Source organism: Rhipicephalus microplus, chromosome 2, assembly GCF_043290135.1.
Source record: "Rhipicephalus microplus isolate Deutch F79 chromosome 2, USDA_Rmic, whole genome shotgun sequence".
Lineage (NCBI taxonomy): Eukaryota > Metazoa > Arthropoda > Arachnida > Ixodida > Ixodidae > Rhipicephalus > Rhipicephalus microplus.
Window position 1 is genome coordinate 47634303 of NC_134701.1, and position 18694 is coordinate 47652996.

The following is an 18694-nucleotide window of genomic DNA, read 5'->3' on the forward strand; positions in this document are numbered from 1 at the left end:
ATGTGCCTTCCAGTGACTCGCCAAAATAATCCACAATCGTATACATACATAATAGGGTCTTCCCCACTGCAACAAGTAAACTCCTACAAATACCTTGGTGTGACACTCCCAACTTAGCTTGGAATCTCCATATTGATAATGTTGGTTCATCTGCCTTTCGTAAACTATGTCTTCTTAAACATAAACTTCACAATGCTCCCACGAATGTTAAAATACTTTGTTACACAGCCCTTGTGCTGCCAAAACTAGAGTACGCGAGCATAGTATGGGATCCTTATACAAAACGTAATATACACACTCTTGAGCGTATTCAAAGAAAAGCTGTTAGATTTTTATTCAACAAGTACTCCAAGTTAGACTCGCCCTCAGATTTATAGCTAGCCAACAACATTCCCTTACTGCAAATGCGAAGACAAAAAGCTAGATTAGAACTCCTTCATCAACTTTTGAACAAATAGTAGCTCTAGACCCATCCCCGTAATTGACACCCCTTAGTAGCCGGCCCACCCGACACCACCACCCAAAGGCCTTTATCCCATATTTTGCTCGCACGGACCTACTGAAGTATTCGTACTTTCCAAGAACCATATTTGAATGGAACTGTCTTACTAATACATGTGATGAATGAACTAACCTACCAAACAACCTTCTTCGCCCTTTATTGTTTAGTTTCGCAATTATTTTATTTGTATGTGTATTACTCTCCTGGTTGGACCTCGTGTCTGCAGTATTGAATAAATAAATAAACGCTATGGTATTTAAATACGTGATGTTTAATTGTATTAAGAAGAGAACTGCAGCGAAGCATATTACACCACGTTCCACTAAATGAAACCTTGTATAGATGCGGAACAGAGGGCGCTCAATACGGCGTTGCACAGGAGAGAAAACAGGGGAGGCGCAAAGCACGCAGTGAAAGACCAGTGTTTTCTTCTGAAACATGCCAATCGCTACTAATGGGAACTGAGAGAGTGCTTGCTCTGATTGGACACAGACATCAGCCGTCCGCTTTCAGTTAACGGACAAGCTATGAACTTTTTTCTATTGAAAACCTACAGGAGAAATCTCCCACTGGCATTACCTTAGAAATCAAAATGCTGTATATACGGGGTGGCCAGCGAATAGTTGTGTGGCGCGATCAGTTATTGGTTCAAACGAGGAGCAGTTATAAGTCGCACGATGTCAGGAATAGGCGTCGGTAGCGGCGCCATTCACACCCTCACTGGGCATGCTCACTTCTATTGTCGGCCTCGGAAGACATCCGCAAATCTGTCCCTCCCTTTCCCCTTTATCTCCTAGCAAGGCGGACACATAGGCAGCGTCTGCTAGTAAAAAAAAAGACAACTCGCGCTGCAAAACAGTCCACTGTCCACCACTTAGCTTCACTTGGCTTTCGCTTGTCGTTGACAACAACGACAAGCATCCTTCAATCCGCATCCTTCAATCAATCAATGAGAAAAATAAATACGAAAAAAATTCAAGCATTCCCAAACTATACCAGTTACGCAACATTCACGTGATACCCCCAATAATCTGCGATGCATTTACTCGAATTCCCTCCATGGTAAGATACGGATGGCATTTTTTTTCTTTTTTCTATCACCAGGAGCTTCAACTTTCCACTATATCATGTGTAATTCTCATTGATAGCAATTGCTTGATTTGTTATTTTATGGGGACTTACCCTTGCAAGCAAACATCTCGGCCTTCTTTATTACCTACATTTATTACCTACATTAACAGTTTCTCTCGCTAACAATTATTCTTTGGCTTTATGTACTCAAACGCAAGTTTCTTTTTAGATGCTTCATTTAATGTGATTTTACGCTGTATACCTCACCCCCACTTCCACCAATTATACTTCAACTGCAGCCTGAGGGCCTTTGTGAATAAAAAGGTAAACAAATGGAATTATAAGTAGTCTACCAATGAAGTGGGCGCGCATGTGCAATAAAGTGTAAACGCATCTCTATAGCCATTTGTACCCGCGAAAGGGAAAAAAAAGAGGAAAAATAGTGGGAGGAGCATTATAGGGCAGTGAACCTTGACTAGCAGACGCTGTCTTCGTCGGCGTTGCGAGGCGAGAGGGGGGCCGAGCACATGAGAGGGGGTAAGAAGGAGCGCATGCGCACCCTTTTCATAATCAGACTTAGAGGAGATACTAGTGAAGGAGAGCATCGGACGTGCCGTCAGAGCAGAAAAAAATGTCAGGCCTGCGTGAAAGGCGCAGTACAGTCACAGGGGAAGCTAGAAGAGCGGACTTTCAGAGCCTTTTCAAAACAGTCTTGTGTGACTACTGCAGGCAGATTTGTTTATTATCCACTGGGGCATTATTTATAATTTTTTGGTAGTAGAGCTGCACTCGCTGTGCTATTTATATTCATTCTTCTCAGAAGCGTGGTGTCCGCTAAACACTTGCAAAGAATTTTGCGCCAATTGTTCATGAATTGGCTGATGATGATGAGGAATTACGGCTGAAGTGGCTATGCGCCACAATCAATAGGGGAACAAGAACAAGCTTTTGTAAGGGGTTGGAGCATTGAATGACCCACTCGTTACACTATTTGCATTGTGCGACGACTGCTTGTTCTTCCGCTATTGTAAGATGCTTTATAAGTCGGAATAACGCGATTGCGTTCCAGACATCAAGCCTGCCTACACTCTAAGGCAAAATTACCCGAAAAAGAAGTAACGTAGCCCAATAACCACGCTTGATGAACGAGTAGACCGTTGCGGAACAACCACAGAGGGAAGCGTGCAGCGCGAAACCACTTAGTCACCAAAGGGATGACCCACCCGGAGATTGTTGCCAAGGTGAGACCCTCCTTCTCCACAGAACACACGTCCTTCTCGTCCTCTACTTGCTCAGTCTTTCGCCGTGTTTCGTCGGCGACGGTTCGCGGTGCGTCGCGCTCAGAGTGCTCGACCACGGCCACCTGGATTCGACGATCTAAGAATTACGACGTGGTGCTTGTGTGTACGCTTGGAATAACGTGGGCTGCTGCTTTTGCGTTTCACTGCACCCATGAAGTCTGGAGCAAGCCTCGACACGTCACCACGCCGTGCTGTATATCTCTGGCTTCAAGATAGTCACGACCAATACACGACAGCAAGAGTTGGGGAGACCAATATGGCGGTCGAGAAGTCAACAGGTTTATCGAATATATACTTCAGTCCGACTCAAGACAGAGAACAGCGCTGGATTCTAAGGCAAGTAGGTTATCATTCTTTATTCTACTCTACGCGTCGCGTGTGCGATACGGATCGCGCTTGCCGGAAACGGACTCGGTCGTGTTGTATATCGCACGCATGAAATGCATCGCGAAGGTCAGCTTCGGCACCTGCAGTTCGCCTGTGCTTTGCGACCGCCTGGAAATTGGCTGCCATTGCCGTCGGCCTCCCGTACGCACGCTTATCGAGTGCTCGCCTGTCTTCGCCGCCGCTACGAGCTCCAGGCTGACGATATTGGGCTGAGACCTCGTCGCTGTGTTGGCAGTCGTCGAAAACACGTTGCGGGTTCTCGTAAAGAGCTTGGTTGTATTTCCCGCGCTGTAAGGGCACCAGCACGGGCTGGCGGGGCTTTGCTAGCGTCAGAACTAACTGAAAATCGGTCGCCATTACAGTCGGTCGCAAACAGCTCGGTGCCGTCCGCTGGAGACGGTGGCGGACTCACGTTTGCACGCTGCACTCGCTCGAGTTTGTGCAAAAGGGCCGCATTACCGTCGATTTCTTCGGCGCTAGCTCCAAACCAGCTCGGCGCTGTTCGTGGCGGCGGCAAAGCGTACGCTCGCTTTACTGTTCGAAGTTCGCTGGCGACAGACACTCCGCGGGCAACGCCGTGTTTGGTCTCTCGTTCGCTTGCTCGAGCTGAACGACGTCGCTCGCTTAGGATTCGCCGACTTGTTAGCGGCATGGAGGTTCGTGGAGTTGTGACTGCAGCCGCCACTCCTAGGCTTTTGTGCTACGGGGTTTGAAATGAGTCTTTGACGATGTGTGACATCACGGTGAAACTATTAGCGTGTCATATCTCACGTATGTTTTCATTTCACCTTGCACGTATTTCTCATATGCATTTGTATTCATTCTCTGTCACGTGTGACTCACTATTTTACATACTTATTGTGCAGCCATGGGCACACAGCGTGCTGAAGACTGTGTGCGCTGGCCTCTGCGATGCCTGTCATTCATCTCTTTTGTCAGCGCAGCTTCAGAAGGACTGTGCGAGATGTGAAGGTAAAGTTATTTGTGTGTCATATTATAACGCTTGTATTTATATTAACGTGTACTACTTGTCATATGCGTGCATCCTCATCTTCTGTCACGTGTGTCTAACTATTTTTACTATATTATTGTGCGTACAGCCGTGGTAACACAACAGGTAGGAGGCTGTGTGCGCTGGCGTCTGCAATGCATCTATCACTTCCGTTAGAGGAGCTCCCCAAGGAGTGAACAAGATTTGACAACGAGACTCGACTTGTACAGTTCACCATGAATTCACTTAAAAGAATGGGGGAAATTTCATGTGTATGTAGAAAAATAAAAGATTTCGATGTCACACTTTTGTTGTTCGTTGTTGCCGCTACTGCGAAAGCAGTTACACATACGTGGCTAACTACTTTTTCGCGTGTTCTTTTCTGCGTAATTTGTTGCTCACAGCACAGAAAAACAAGCGATAAAAGTATTAGGCCTGGCGGAAAATAAACAAAAAGCAATGTTTGAACTGGCAACAAAAAGTTCATTCGATTAGAGTACTTGAGTGGATCAACTGTTCGTCCGGCAAGGTGCAACTGTGACGACTAAGGGTTGCCCGGTAAGGTGTAATTGTGAAGAATAACAGTTGGTCTATAAGGTGCAAACGTGAGGAATAAATGTTAGTCCTTTGAGGGGAATTGTAAGACTAACGGTTACTCACTAAGGTGTAAGTGTGAGGTCTAAATGTTAGTCTCTTGAGCTCATCTGTGGGATCTAACTGTTAGACACGGTGCCGTTAGTCCTTAAAAGAATGGTTGTAGCAGCCCCATTAGTCCCCAAAGGGACAAACCACACACCCTTTACACACTTTTGCATTAGAGTGTAAGGCAAGTTTGCCAACAAGTGACAAGCAACGGCATAGCTCAATGGTAGAATACTGGGCTGGTACCCAGCTGACCCAGGTTTGAGAGAAGGAAGGAGATTTTCGCATGCCTAGAGTGAGTACGGACGCCGATGCCGACAGCGCGGAACATAGAACAGAGCAAGCTAAGAGTTTGCTATTGTTACGGGGAACGATATATATGCGCAGAATATATTCGCGAGCAAATGCCTACAACGCTGATGAAGTCCACACGATCCACTGAGCATTCGTCATCGTCATTCTCAGATATTTTCACTGCCCATGAGTATACCTGCTGGATGATGAAGAACCGTTCCGGTGTGGTCAATTCTCGGGCGTGAGTAATATGATTTCAGTCTCGAGACGTGCATTAATTGATCGAAACTGAAGCTGTTGTTGACGTGGGATGGAACGGAGCAATCTGATGGGTCACGCTAATGTCCTTGCGTATGATAGGGTTAGCGCCAACATAAGACATGGGTTTTTCGCAAAAAACCAACACGTCGTGATGGTGACCACATCGATTCCAGTGACACCAGAGAGTACTTCTAGGCACGGAAATAATAAAATGTCATTTGGTCAACCGGCGAAGCATGCATATAAACAATCTCGGGTGACTGGGCGGGCGATGTTAACATAACCAGTCGATAAAACAGCATCAGAACGGAGCATGGTGTCCATGGGTAAACGCGGGCCCTAACCAAACCATAAGTAAAAAGGTGAAAATACAGCAGTGTCGTGATGTGAAAATTTATATGCGAAGGTAAGAAAAGGAAAGTGGATGCCCTGTGTTTTTAAGGGACTTCCATCACTAACACGTTTGTCCGGGTATGGTTCAGGCATTCGGTGAGGCTGTTGGTTTGTGGGTGTTTTGCGTTGTGAACTTGTGGTGGGTGCAGCAGGATCCCAATAGTTCATTGACTGCTTTAGATAGGAAACAGCAGCCGTGGTCGGTAGTCAAGATACGAGGAGCACCAAGAAGCAGACTGATGTCATGAAGTATAAAATTGGCTACGTCGGTAGTGCAGCGGGTGAGGAGTGCTCGTGTAACAGCACATGTTTGTAGTCAGTAGCTACGGCAATCCACTTATTATCGGTGGCTGACATATGCTATCAAATGGGCTGAAAGGTACCAGCAGGCACCAGCGCAGGTGTCTTGTGATGCTGGCGAGGTCGTACAGACCGCTAGAGACCAGGCCAAAAAAATAATGGCGAATGTGGTCACACGTGCGTAACACCCTTAGGTGTAGCGCGGTAGGAGCACCATGAAGCTAAGCCGCAACGTCCGAGCGGAGATGTGCACGAACAACACGTGAAAGCTTAGCATCATTAGGGCGGGCGTTTTAGCAGTGGAAGATGTCGTTGTGAAGGACAAACGCCTGTAAAAAAGGGTCGGGGTGTAGAGATTGCAGACGATCATTAACAGTGCGCAAAGATGAGTCGTGGCGTTTTTCAGCAGCTATGAAGCTGAACGCTGTAAATCATGTAATGAGACAACGAGAGCTTCATGTCCGTCTTCCATCGTTTCAGGGGTATGAACTATGGGTGACGAGACAAGCAGTTGGAATCCTTGTGAAGTTGTCAAGATTTATAAGATGCGGGACGAGTGTACTACTATAGGCACAGCGCTCAGCGTCCAAAGCAGGCTCCTTAAGCGAGGAGAACCAGCAAAATGCATGATGGTGCCTAGTAACTGACAACTGTCTGCCATGGAGGTGCGGCAAGAATTCGCAATGAGCCAGATGAGAGCTAAGTATACGCGCTATGCGATCGAATAATCTTATTCCGAGCGAACAACAGGCGGCTGGCATACGTGATGACGTGGTGTATTCCTTGTTGCGGTTTCGCCAGCACTGTAAAGGATCTTGAAATGGAAAAGTGAAGAGAAAAGCGCGGAGCTGTTATTGTCTTTAAATACTACGGCACCGATAGGGCCCCGCGCGGAGATGGGATGGGGAGTAAAAGAAGGAGGAGAAAAGTAGAGGAGGAGGAAGGGCACATTCAACTGTGTCACGCACGCGCGGGTACGCGGTGCCGCCGAGAAAGATAAAACAGTCAGCCAAGCCGGCACGGGGCGGGGACTGGGAGCACCTCGTGACGAGCATCAGAGGAGGCGAGCGGGGCCACAGATGTAAACAACACAACCACACCTGTGTGCGGGCCTTGCTAGAGGTGCGCGATGCGATCGGCGTCACCGAAAAATTCAAGCAGGGCATCGAAGGCTTGCATGACTTTTGAGCGATGGGTCTGGGGAAACCGGAGGTGGTCAAGGCTCACCTGTGGCCATCCCAGACGTCCGTAGGCGTTGATGAGCCGCCGGAGTTGTTCGGTGTAGCCAGGGCACTACAAAAGGTTGTGCTCGGTCGTCTCTACCACCGGCATTCGGCACACGAAGGCCTCCCGCTGTTAGTAAAGCGAAAACACCTCTCAGTGGTGCGGGAACAGTCGGTGCGAAGCCGAAGCAGGAAGGCACGAGCACGTTTGCCGATGCCGGTCTTCGGCAGTGGACAAGGAGGGTTTCCGGTAGCCATACGTGGGTCTGGGTATAATGCACGCACATGGAGCGCAATCCGGAGATGCGCAACGTCGCCCGCGCGGATGAATGCCTAGACGGGTGTGCTGGGGTGGTGAGCCTCTTTGGCGAGAGCGTCCGCTGTCTCGTTGCCAAGTAGTCCCTTGTGAGTTGGCACCCACTGAAAAACAACGTCACACCCACTCCGCACAATCACTGCGAACTTCCGCGCGAGCCGTTGCGCAACGGGGACGCCGCGCTCTCCACGCGCAAGTGTCAGGAGGGCGGCACGCGAGTCACATACCACTGCTGCCGACTGCCGAAGGAAATCAGCGCAAAGATTTTCGTGAGATCGATTGCAGCAAGTTCAGCAGCAGTGCAATAAGCACTGATGGGAAGCCGCCACTTCTCGCGGATGCCGAATGATGGGACGAATTTAGCGGCTGCCACTGACCATCTGCTGTGACCGAGCCGTCAGTGTAGAGGAGAACTTGGCCGACGAGCAGCTCCTGGAGCATCGCGGCAGTCTTCAGGTGGAGGGCAGACTGGCGCGTGTTCCTTTCTGACCTGATGCGAGGGACTGTGGTCATAATCTCGAGGCCGGGAATCTGGTGTGGCGGGATCTGCAGCAAGCCGCAGTAAGGTGGTTCGGGCACGAGCGCAGCATACTCCAAGGCGCGCCGGCCCATGCCCCAATGCGGGCGATCGAAGAGTCGTCCAACCAGGCATCCTCCCTCGGGCGTGAGGTACATGCAATGAAAGTGGCGCAATGTACTGCGTCTCACCCGAAGTGAGAGAGACGTCTCGCCAGCCTCCGCCCGTGTGTGGTCGATCAGTGACGAGCGCGGCAGGCCGTACAGGCGGCGAACGACGCCATGGTGAAGGTGTCCAGCACGTCCCATTGCGCGGGTCGTAGCGTTACGAGTGCGACCACGTAGAGGACCCTGGCCGAGGCTACTGCGTTGAAGAACTGGAGCTCGATGTCCGCGGAGCAGCCTTTGCCACTGGCGAGGATGCAGGAGGCCATGCAGCCAATCCTACGTGCGTCACTGCAAACAGACGCCATCACGGGCCTCCAGCTGAGCCGGTGGTAGATGGTGAGACCAAGATAGGGTTCTTTGTGCTTCCACGGCCGTGCGGTGGCCACGAAGGACGAGCTTCGGGACATCGAATCTCCTCGAACGTTTCGGGTGGACGAGCATGGTCTCTGTCTTGGTGGCGGAGAGCTGGAGCCGATGCCTATGATGAAGCCATCCACTGCATCGATGGCAGCCTGAAATTCCTCGCGAACCTGGCGATCACGAAAGGTGCGATTCCTTGAGAAAAGCACAACGTCGTCAGCGTAGAGAGCAGCACGCATCTCGTAGGCAGTGCCGTGCGGTATGTGGTCGATGAGGAGCGCGAGAGCTGCGTTGAACAGAAAAGGGCTCAACACACTGCCCTGTGGCACACCAGCTGACACCACCCAAGGCCCACTGAATTCACCGGTGACGTGCACACGAAAAGAATGGCCATTGAGAAAAGCCTTGACGTAACGTAGCATGTTCCCGCACACACGCATCTCGCGAAGGGCGTCAAGAATGGTGTTGTGTAGGAGCGAGTCAAATGCACTCCGGACGTCGAAAAGGATGAGGTATCCCACTTCCCCGTGGTTCTTTGCTTCCGCAAGTATGCTCACGACATCTGAAATTGAGTTTGCTGTCGCTCGATTGGCTCTGAAGCCGGACTGTTCAGCCGCGAGGAAATGAAGTGCAGCAGTGATCCACGAGAGGCGCCGGAGCGCCATAGCCTCGAACGTTTTCTCCGCGGCCGAATTGAGCAAAACGGGTTGGTACGATGAAGGCTTGGACTCTGACTTCCCCTTGTTGTGGACGGGAATCACCGATGCTTTCCCCTACGAGAATGGCAGCGCCCCTGTGCGCCAGATGGCAATGTAGGCATCGAGCAGATTCGGTAACCAGTGCGTGTGGAGAGGAAGAGGAAACTTCCGAACACTTGATGCTGTTCTGTGAAGGGCTTCACCATATAGTTCAGGATGATGGCGCAGAGTTTTTCAAAGCACTGGGGTTTAGGGAAAGGGAGGGCAAAATAGACTTTAACCGGGTAGATTTAACTAGAAGGAGGTTATCTGATTAGTGGCTTAAGTCAAGCAAGAAGTAAAAATTAAACCCCTCACTGCCAAGTACGAGTCCTCAATCAGCCTCACAATTTAAAGGAAAAAAATAAATCTAGTTTTTGGTTCACTAATGATTACGGCTTGGTGGCGTTAGCCACCACCCGATCTAAAGGGTACAGCCATATAAATCCATCCATCCTTCCTGATTTTGAATCTGGCTGGCATCCAAGTTTCGGAGCATCTGTTATGTGATGCCATCACTCCCTGGAGCTGTGCGACGCCCGCGTGGTTCAAGCATATCGCGAAGCTCACGGGTGCAGAAGTCGGCCGTGCACAGCTCGTCAATCACTTCCACGATGGCTGGTGTGGGGAAGAAGCGAAATCGAGCGATGAGTGCGGGCCGCGCATGTGACGGCAGCGCGGGCTAAGAAACAGCTGCACTGGTAGTGGGCGCACTCGCGAAAATGTGTCAGCCAGTCATTCGGCGAGTTGCGCGGTGTGGATGCCGAGCGTGATCGCGATGTTGAGCTCCGGATGCCGGGGCACACGGAGGCGGAGGAGGGTTTGGAACACGCGCCAGGCATGCCGCTGGTAGCGAGGGTCGTCGTAGGTGTGGCAGAGGCTGGACCAGCCGCGATCCCGTTGTTTGTCGGCGTGGCGTCGACAAACCGCGTCGATGAGTTTGTAAACAGTCCAGTCACAGAACACCTATACACTACCATTTAAAGAAGGGAAACTGTACCTTTGACAGTACAACGAAAGCAAGGTTAGCGGTGGCATTGTGAACTAACTTATCCGACCTAGAGACGGCACTTGGAGGCCTATCATCATTATTGAGCTAAGGCAGTAAGGCGGCTGTTTTTGTAGCGGGTGAGGGGGGTCGCAATGCACGCCCGCAGGTTTTTGAGCGCTTATTCGCTGCTATTGCGGGGTGGTGTTCGCGCATATGGCATCCTAAAGTTACTATAAATATTTCCGCTATGCCGCCAGGTGATTGATAGGCCTCAACTGGCAAAAAACAGGCCAAGCAAGTAAGCTTACATTGTTTATTCACAATCGTGATAGCAGCAGTATACATGTAATTAAGGAACACTGTCTCTCACAGAGTTGAACAATACATGAAAAAAACAGTGACTTCCATTTTTCAATAAAGTTACCCGCTGAAATTGCGCAACTTTGTCTTGGCTCGTTCAGTGAGACAACGATATTTAGACTGGACACCCCTTGCACCGTACTTGGTACTGTGCTGCCCATTGGCTTTCTCACCACACATGCTCTCAAAAAGTGTAGAGCCAGTACGATTAGCCTGCGCCGCAATATGAGTTTTGACAACGAATTGGTGAGAAGCTCATCACGTTGAATAAAAAGAAATGACCCCACGCTGTTGTGCTAGGTATCCCAGCATATAACAATGTTCTCAATATTGTGTTTAGAATCTGCGTTTTTACCTGCGCGTCCGATCTTTTTACGAATAACTGGATCAAATTACAGTTTTGGTAAGCAAGTGCATCCTGGGAAAACAACATTTACAGAATCATGTTGAAAAGGAAACTTGGTTTACGTTTCAAAAAAGGGAAAAAGGTTGCAGTGACAGGCACTTTGATTGAGTAACAGTTGGCGAAAAATGAAAGCCTGAGTCAAAAAATTTTAGCAAGCCAACATTCCTGTCAAAGTTGTCATGGATGACAAGACTATTAGCTACCCGTACCCTTCCTCGCCTATTGTAGATCAGCTGGCACACTAGATGAAGGATGCCTGTTGGTGCTTCCAAAAGCACTCACTCTTAAAAAAGAAATTATGCACCAGTGGATAGCACTCTCAATACACTGCACATGACATATGCACATGCAATAGGGACATCTGGAACACTAGTAACACTAGACAGCTGAGAAGTGCTAGAAGTCATGGTAGCAATGTGAGACAAATAGGCAGTGAATAATCACTGCAGTCAAATCTGCATAATGAAACTTTCTATGATGTTTATTCATAAAGTGAGGGCCATTTCTTAATCTTTAGGTTTTTGCGCATCGGACTGAAGAGTTATGTGCACAGCACAATCTGCCACTTCTCAGCGAAAGTACTAAAGTGATTGTTTTGGCTCTGTAGTCATCTGCTCGACAGGGAATACAGACACCAATGTTGGCGAATATTGTTGCTCCCGCCTGTTGTGGGGTGCACACTGTATTTACACTTTTGCATGCAAAAGAATCACCAGCTTTTCCCATTTACGAGGAGTTGTGCACAGTTCACGAACCAACAGTAAGAAGTGAACAAGTGTCAGAACACATTGTTATGACGTCCGAAATGGCTGCACAAATGCGTATAAAAAGGAGTGAAGCACCACGCCAAGCATCCAGACAAACCAAACTGTTCAAGTGGACAGGATATTGCAATAGATTGAGGACTAACACTTACTGGTCTATAACACAAAGTTCCCTTTGTTGGCCTCAATACAATTTGCACTATTGTAGCCGATATGCCCAGATATCACAAAGCTAGGTTCTAAAAAGGTTTACCGACAAACTCAAACACTAAACGAAATCAAGTTGATGAGCGTTTTTGAACCGCTACCGATAAAACAGAGATGATTTGTTTTCGCACATTGTTGCACAGGTGACGACGCTTCATAGTGTACGCAATTGCAGAAAACACACAGTGGTGCCACTATTTCTTTTCACAAAAACCGAAAATAATTCAAGCAGTTTGCTTACTCCAGTTAGAAAATGACAGCTACCACTTTCCATGTCAAAAAGGGAATTTTTAGTTTTTATTTCATAAAATGTGGGTTACAGTTTACATATACGGTAAATTGCGGGTATCACCGATAACCAACTGTTCCGTGCTGCCTTAGCCAATATTGTATATGCAGAAATATCTGATGAATAATCTGTGTTTGTGTGACCACATTGTTGCGATATTATAAATTCGTTTTGTCTTTCCTTTTCTTTTATATGTACACAACGTTTTTTTTGTAACCATGCTACCTCAAGTTATGCCTTTGTTGTGTACCACTCCCCTCTGTAATGCCTCTGGCCCTGAGGGTATAATAAATAAATAAAAATAAATAAATATACTGTGAAACAATAACCAGAGTAATAAGTACGATAAAAATTGATCACGTCACTAATTCTCATCCAGACTCGGCCTCCTACATGACAACATGCATCCTTACACTAGAGTCAGAACCGATGGGAAGATCAAGTATTCTGGTAGGGAACATTAATTGCTCGCCCTGCTGTCTTGTGCCAGCACCGTGTGATCATTTCCTCTTCTTTCACTCGAAACAATGGCTAAGGTACGATTTGAAGACAGTGAGAAATTTAAGATGACCGTTCGCAACAGGTTCAATTATCAAGCGGTGATATTTTATTCAGATTGCCTAAAGAAACTGCTTCGACCGTGCGAGAAGCACTAAGAAGTTAGCAGCGATTCTGTAGAAAAGTGAAGTAGGTTTTTGCTAAACTAAGCTTTCGAATAAAAACTTTTGGTCATGCATATTAACTTCCTTGAAACCAAATGGCCCTTACTTTTTGAATGAACTTCAAAATTTTTATGCTTTGCATTGACAGATGAGCAAAATTAGTTTTTTTTTCTTTTTTGTGCCAATGGTGCATATTCAAAGACACCGCTCAAACAATGAATAATGGCAGAAGCTGAATCACATTTTTGTTCTTCACTACTTCCTAACTGTCTGCCTCACTTTTAACACGGGTATCATACAAAATTAATCCTTTTGGCTACATATTTCGCAGCAATATCAAGGAACTAGTTGTTAGTAGACATTCGAATTATTAACATGTAGAAACACTGGCCAACTTTGATTACACCTACTGAGTGCACTCAGTCAGTGTTCTGTTAAAAATCAACATACCTTTAAAATGCCTAGTCACGCGTCATATATTTTGCATAGAACAAATATTATTACAATAAAAGGTCGTTATATGATCTCGGTTAAGTAGAGGCGCACAGACCTGTGTATTTCTATTGGGGGAAATCTCTCGACAATTTGAACACAGTGGTATCTACAACAGCTCATTTAAACTGGGAGCCCCTTTTTTTCGTTGCTGCTCGCACAAGTATGTCCCCAGTGATCACAACATTTTGAAAAACAAATCAAACTAAGTTAACTAGAGAAGGAAAGCAACTAAGCAGCAGCATTTCTGAGCAGATGAGATTTCGGGTGCTGAACTGGAGGCCTTGGACAAGCTAGGAATGATAGTCATGGAGTAACAGTGCAATAATTGCAAGCGAATGCAAAATTACTGATTACTTTTCATTTTGATTGCGTTAAGTCTGTCATGTAAACAAACACGTTCTTGAAGCATAAGTATTGGCATACGTTGCAGCATTAGGCCTCACTGCTTGCGTGCATGTCGGTGCTTGTTTTTGGCGTATCATCAGCCTGATTACACCTACTGCAGTACAAAGGCCTCTCCCATGATGGGCCAATCAACTTGGTCTTGAGCTTTTTGCTGCCACGTAATACGTTCAAAATTTTTAATATCATTGGCCCACCTAACCTTCTGTTGTAACTTCGTGCGTTTTCTTCCGCAGTGAATTCAGTCAGTTACCCTTAAAAAGTTACCCTTAACCAGCTGTTATTCTGCCTGCGTTCTGTGTGCCAAGCCTATTTTCATTTCTTCTTCTTAATTTAAACTACGTTATTCTTAACACCGATTTGTTCCCTGCCCCACTCTGCTCTCGTCTTGTGTCTTAACGTTACACCTTTCGTTTTTCTTTCCATCGCTCGCTGTGTCGTCCTCAACTTAAGCTGAACCCTCTTAGTAAGCCTCCGTATATAGGTAAGTACGGGCAACACACAGCTGTTTTATATGTTCCTCTTGAGAGTTAGTGACATATTATCATTCATGATTTGACAATGATTGACGAATGTGACCCACCCATTATTGTTCTGCTTATTCTTCTAGGCATTTTACTGTCATGGTTCGGCTCCACGATTGCTACCTTTGCAAGACATGTCTTGCTTAATGAAAGCACGAATTCTTGCGCAGTTTTTTGTACTTTTATAGTGTGACTCCCAACATGCACGCGGTATCAGTAACTGTTTGAACACTACTATAGCTGTACCTACCACTGCTTTGCAACAGTCTTTACATTCACAGCAATCTATACACAATGTGAAAAAGAAGTGTGGCTAAATATGAACTACTACAAGCCCATTCGGTACCAAGTTTTATGTGATACTCTACGCAAAGTTTTACATGTAGCGTGAAGTACAGTACGTACACCCCATGACATACACTGTCCAACAATTTCGAAGCCTGCACATTTCCGGTAAACTGAGTAGTTAACTTCAGATTTTTCTATTGGTACGATTACAAGAATGTGACATGTGTTTAGTATACAAGCGGAGGTCCCAAAGTCAAAGGCTGTATTGCGACCTCCTGTTAAGGGCAAATTGAGGTAAAACACGTACTGTTAGAGGCAACAGCAAGAAACAACAATTTGTGCAACCAATTTTGTACAGCCTGAGTCTACCATACGCTACCTCTGCTTTTCAGTGTAGGGCTTCCATTTGTCCGCCTCGCATACTGGTGGCGCATGATGTTGTCACTATGGCAACTGTAGAGCTTCTTAAAAAAAGTCTGATGAGCAGAAAAAGACAGAAATGGTTGAAAACATTATGTTCAATACACAAAATATCTTCAACCATACCTTGCGAGGATTTTGGCTCATGAGCTTGCTTTCAGTGATGACACATTCTTCACTGATTTGAGATAGGTTGAGAGTGATGAAGCATCCAAGCGTACACTGATATAAGCAGTTCCTTGGAGGCTGTGGTTGAGTTGTAAGAAAAAAAAGTTCTGGTTACTTTGGTAGAAGCTTGAACGGATTGGTCATGCATGACTAAAGAGAATGTATATGGAAACACTGCACATAAGAAATGTAGTGTGGCCATAAGATTGCTGTTTTTGTGAATTTGTTTTGTAAATGGATTTATAATGAGTTTGTTTTACTGACGTTCTTCAGAGGACAAAGCTAGATAATTTCCCAATTGGATGAACTTTATCCTTCATGCAAGTGTGATATGCTTCATTGCAAACTTATGAAAAATGTACAAGTGCATATATGTACTAAAGGTTCACTTGGCTCTACTATGTATTGAATTTATGAGCATATATTGCAGCAGACTCATTTTGAGCAGTAACAGGTAGAACTTATGATGTGATCTGTGCTACAAATTTTAGCACTAATAATATTTTCAGTGAATGTAAGAACGAAACACACAATCCCAAACATTCACAAGGTGTGCATTTCATCAGCTGTACAATTCGAAAAGCCTTATGAAAGTACAAAAACTGTAGCGCATGCAAAATAAAAGGGCCATGTTAAGATGCAAAGCAGCGTATTTTCACTCACCGGTGAACACACCCACACTGTGCAAGATTATTCTGCCTTCGTAGGCAGTCTCGGAGCAATTTGCCGGCGTTGAATTTTTATGCTGGAGGCTGCGCAGCCGGACGTCGGTAAAGCGCAGCAGCTGACATGGTTCACAGCCTCTCGACATCTTCGCTTCGTCGTAGCGGCCCGTAAAGTCTGACACACAAGCTCGCATTGATATATCAAAGCTGAATTAAAACGGAGCTTTGCAATGCCGATCGACAAAAAGTACCGCGGCTAACCGTGGCCAATTTAAACAAATTACCCGACAGAAACGCAATTGATGCCAACGGGCTGCTGCTTTTCGAGCATCAGGATGATCTCAGTATACTTGAACAAACACCACTTTCATATTATTAGCAGAGATAAAAACAATATTTCATTAAATTTTTATAAAAAACGACGCAGTAAAAAAACGAAGCTTTGCAATGCCGATTGACAAAAAGTGCCGCGGCTAACCGTGGCCAATTTAAACAAATTACCAGACAGAAACGCAATTGATGCCAACAGGCTGCTGCTTTTCGAGCATCAGGATGATCTCAGTATACTTGAACAAACACCACTTTTATATTATTAGTAGAGATAAAAACAATATTTCATTAAATTTTTATAAAAAACGACGCAGTAACTGCTTTTTTAACGGTGTTTTGATACATTTTGAAATACATATTTTGGCCGCGTTGAGCGCCCCTAACAAGAAAAATGCACACTAACATATCCGAACGCTGAAAAGCGAGTCAGTAGATCCACTATATGTGTAAATGACGAAACTCGCCACGGTCGAATTTTTCGCCCTCTACAGCCATCACGGGAACTTCAGAGTTTCCGGGGCCAGGTCAAGTCCTCTGCCTTGTCCGAACATTCCGCTCTGCGCTGCGCCAGGCGGCGATCTGCGCGAAAGTTCAGGAGAATAATTTCGGGCACTGGCGTTCCCATCGGCACCCGACACACCGTTGTGGCAGCACTCGCGCACTGCACAATGTGTTGGAGAAAGTCGTCCGCGACTGGCACTGGAGCATATAGTTCGCGGAAACGGAGCCAGTTCACCACTCTGTACACACTGGCACGCAGGACGCTGGTATAAAAGAGCTCCAAGAGGATCGGATTGTGATCCGATCCTCTTGGATTGTGATCGGATTTTGATCCGATCGCTCAGTGTCCAGCGCGCGACGCCATGAGTAGTAGCATTCATCCGTCACGGGGGTGAGATCGAGTGCACTGCGCTCAGAACCGGGGTGCACAAAGGTGTGGCTGCCATCGTTGATGACGTGAAGTCCAGCTCTCAGGGCGGCATTAATGAAGGCCCGGCCACTGGCGTGGACACTCGCGCATCCACACGCGTGTGATGGGAGTGGAAGTCCCCGCACAAGGCGGAAGCACTTCCGAGGCGATTGGCGAAGCGCACAATAATATCGGTGTCCCACTCGCGCGATGAGTGAACACACACACTTGCGACACATGTGTCTGTCGTGCCAACGCGCACCTTCACTATCCCGCACTCGACACCCACACCGACGATGTCCGACACGTCAAGAAGCACTTGAGGAAGGCGCGAGCACACGTAAATAGAGGCGCTTGCAACGTCCTGAAGGGGCGCCGGGTTGAAACACAGCGTGCTCAGGCACGCGTTGTTCTTGCAGGTCGTTGCACCGTGGTACGTCACATACCCTGGAAGGTTAAGGGCCCCATCACGAACTCGCGTCTTTTGCAATGCTAGGGCGCCAAGGGGCGCTGAGGTAGTGAGCGGGCGAACTCATGGTTACGGCAGCGGAGGGAACGCACATTAAAATGCAAGATCCGTGGCCGCGGCTTCTTCGACGCACTAGCCATGCTGGGGGAGTGATTGCTGTGTGGACAAGGCCGCTTCGCACAGACTCCGCGACTTCAGGTCGCACGAAACAGTGGCTAGAAGCGCACGAAGAGCCGCGCTTAGCGCCATGATCACAGCGTCCCTCTGGTCACACGTGGAGACTGGCGGAGGTAATGACTCCGTGGCGACGGCGGGTGTTGGATCAACCACATGGTTATCTTCAGGGCATCGCGAAAAGAGCAAGGGGGAGCTGATGGCGAGGCGCCGATCGGCGGTGTTTGCGCCGACGCTTGAGCTTGCTGGAGCGCCTCGCGACGCGTGATCTTGCCTTTAGAGAAGGACAGAATGAATGCCACCTTGTGCTGAAGCTGCCAGGATGCACACCGTGGCTCGTTGGCAGCGTGAGTGCCCCGGCAGTTGAGGCGTTTGGGGCGCTCGAGAGGGCATGAGCCCCCTGTGTGGTTACGGCCGGCAGTGCAAGCAGCGTTTGTTCTCCGAGCACGTCGCCATGGCATGCCCGTACATTCCACAGCGCGCGCACTGTAGGGCGTGAGGAAGGCGTGCCCAAACCAGCTTACGCTGTTTGAAGAGAGAGAGTTCAGTTGGAACAGCGGCGCCCAAGAACGTAATGTCAACAGCGTTGCCCCGATGGAAGCATGTAATAACACGCACCGCTGAGGTGATGTTTGCACTGATATCCCCGAGTTCAATGCCCCCATCCACACCGAAGACCGTACCCACACAGATGTTAGGGGTGAGGAG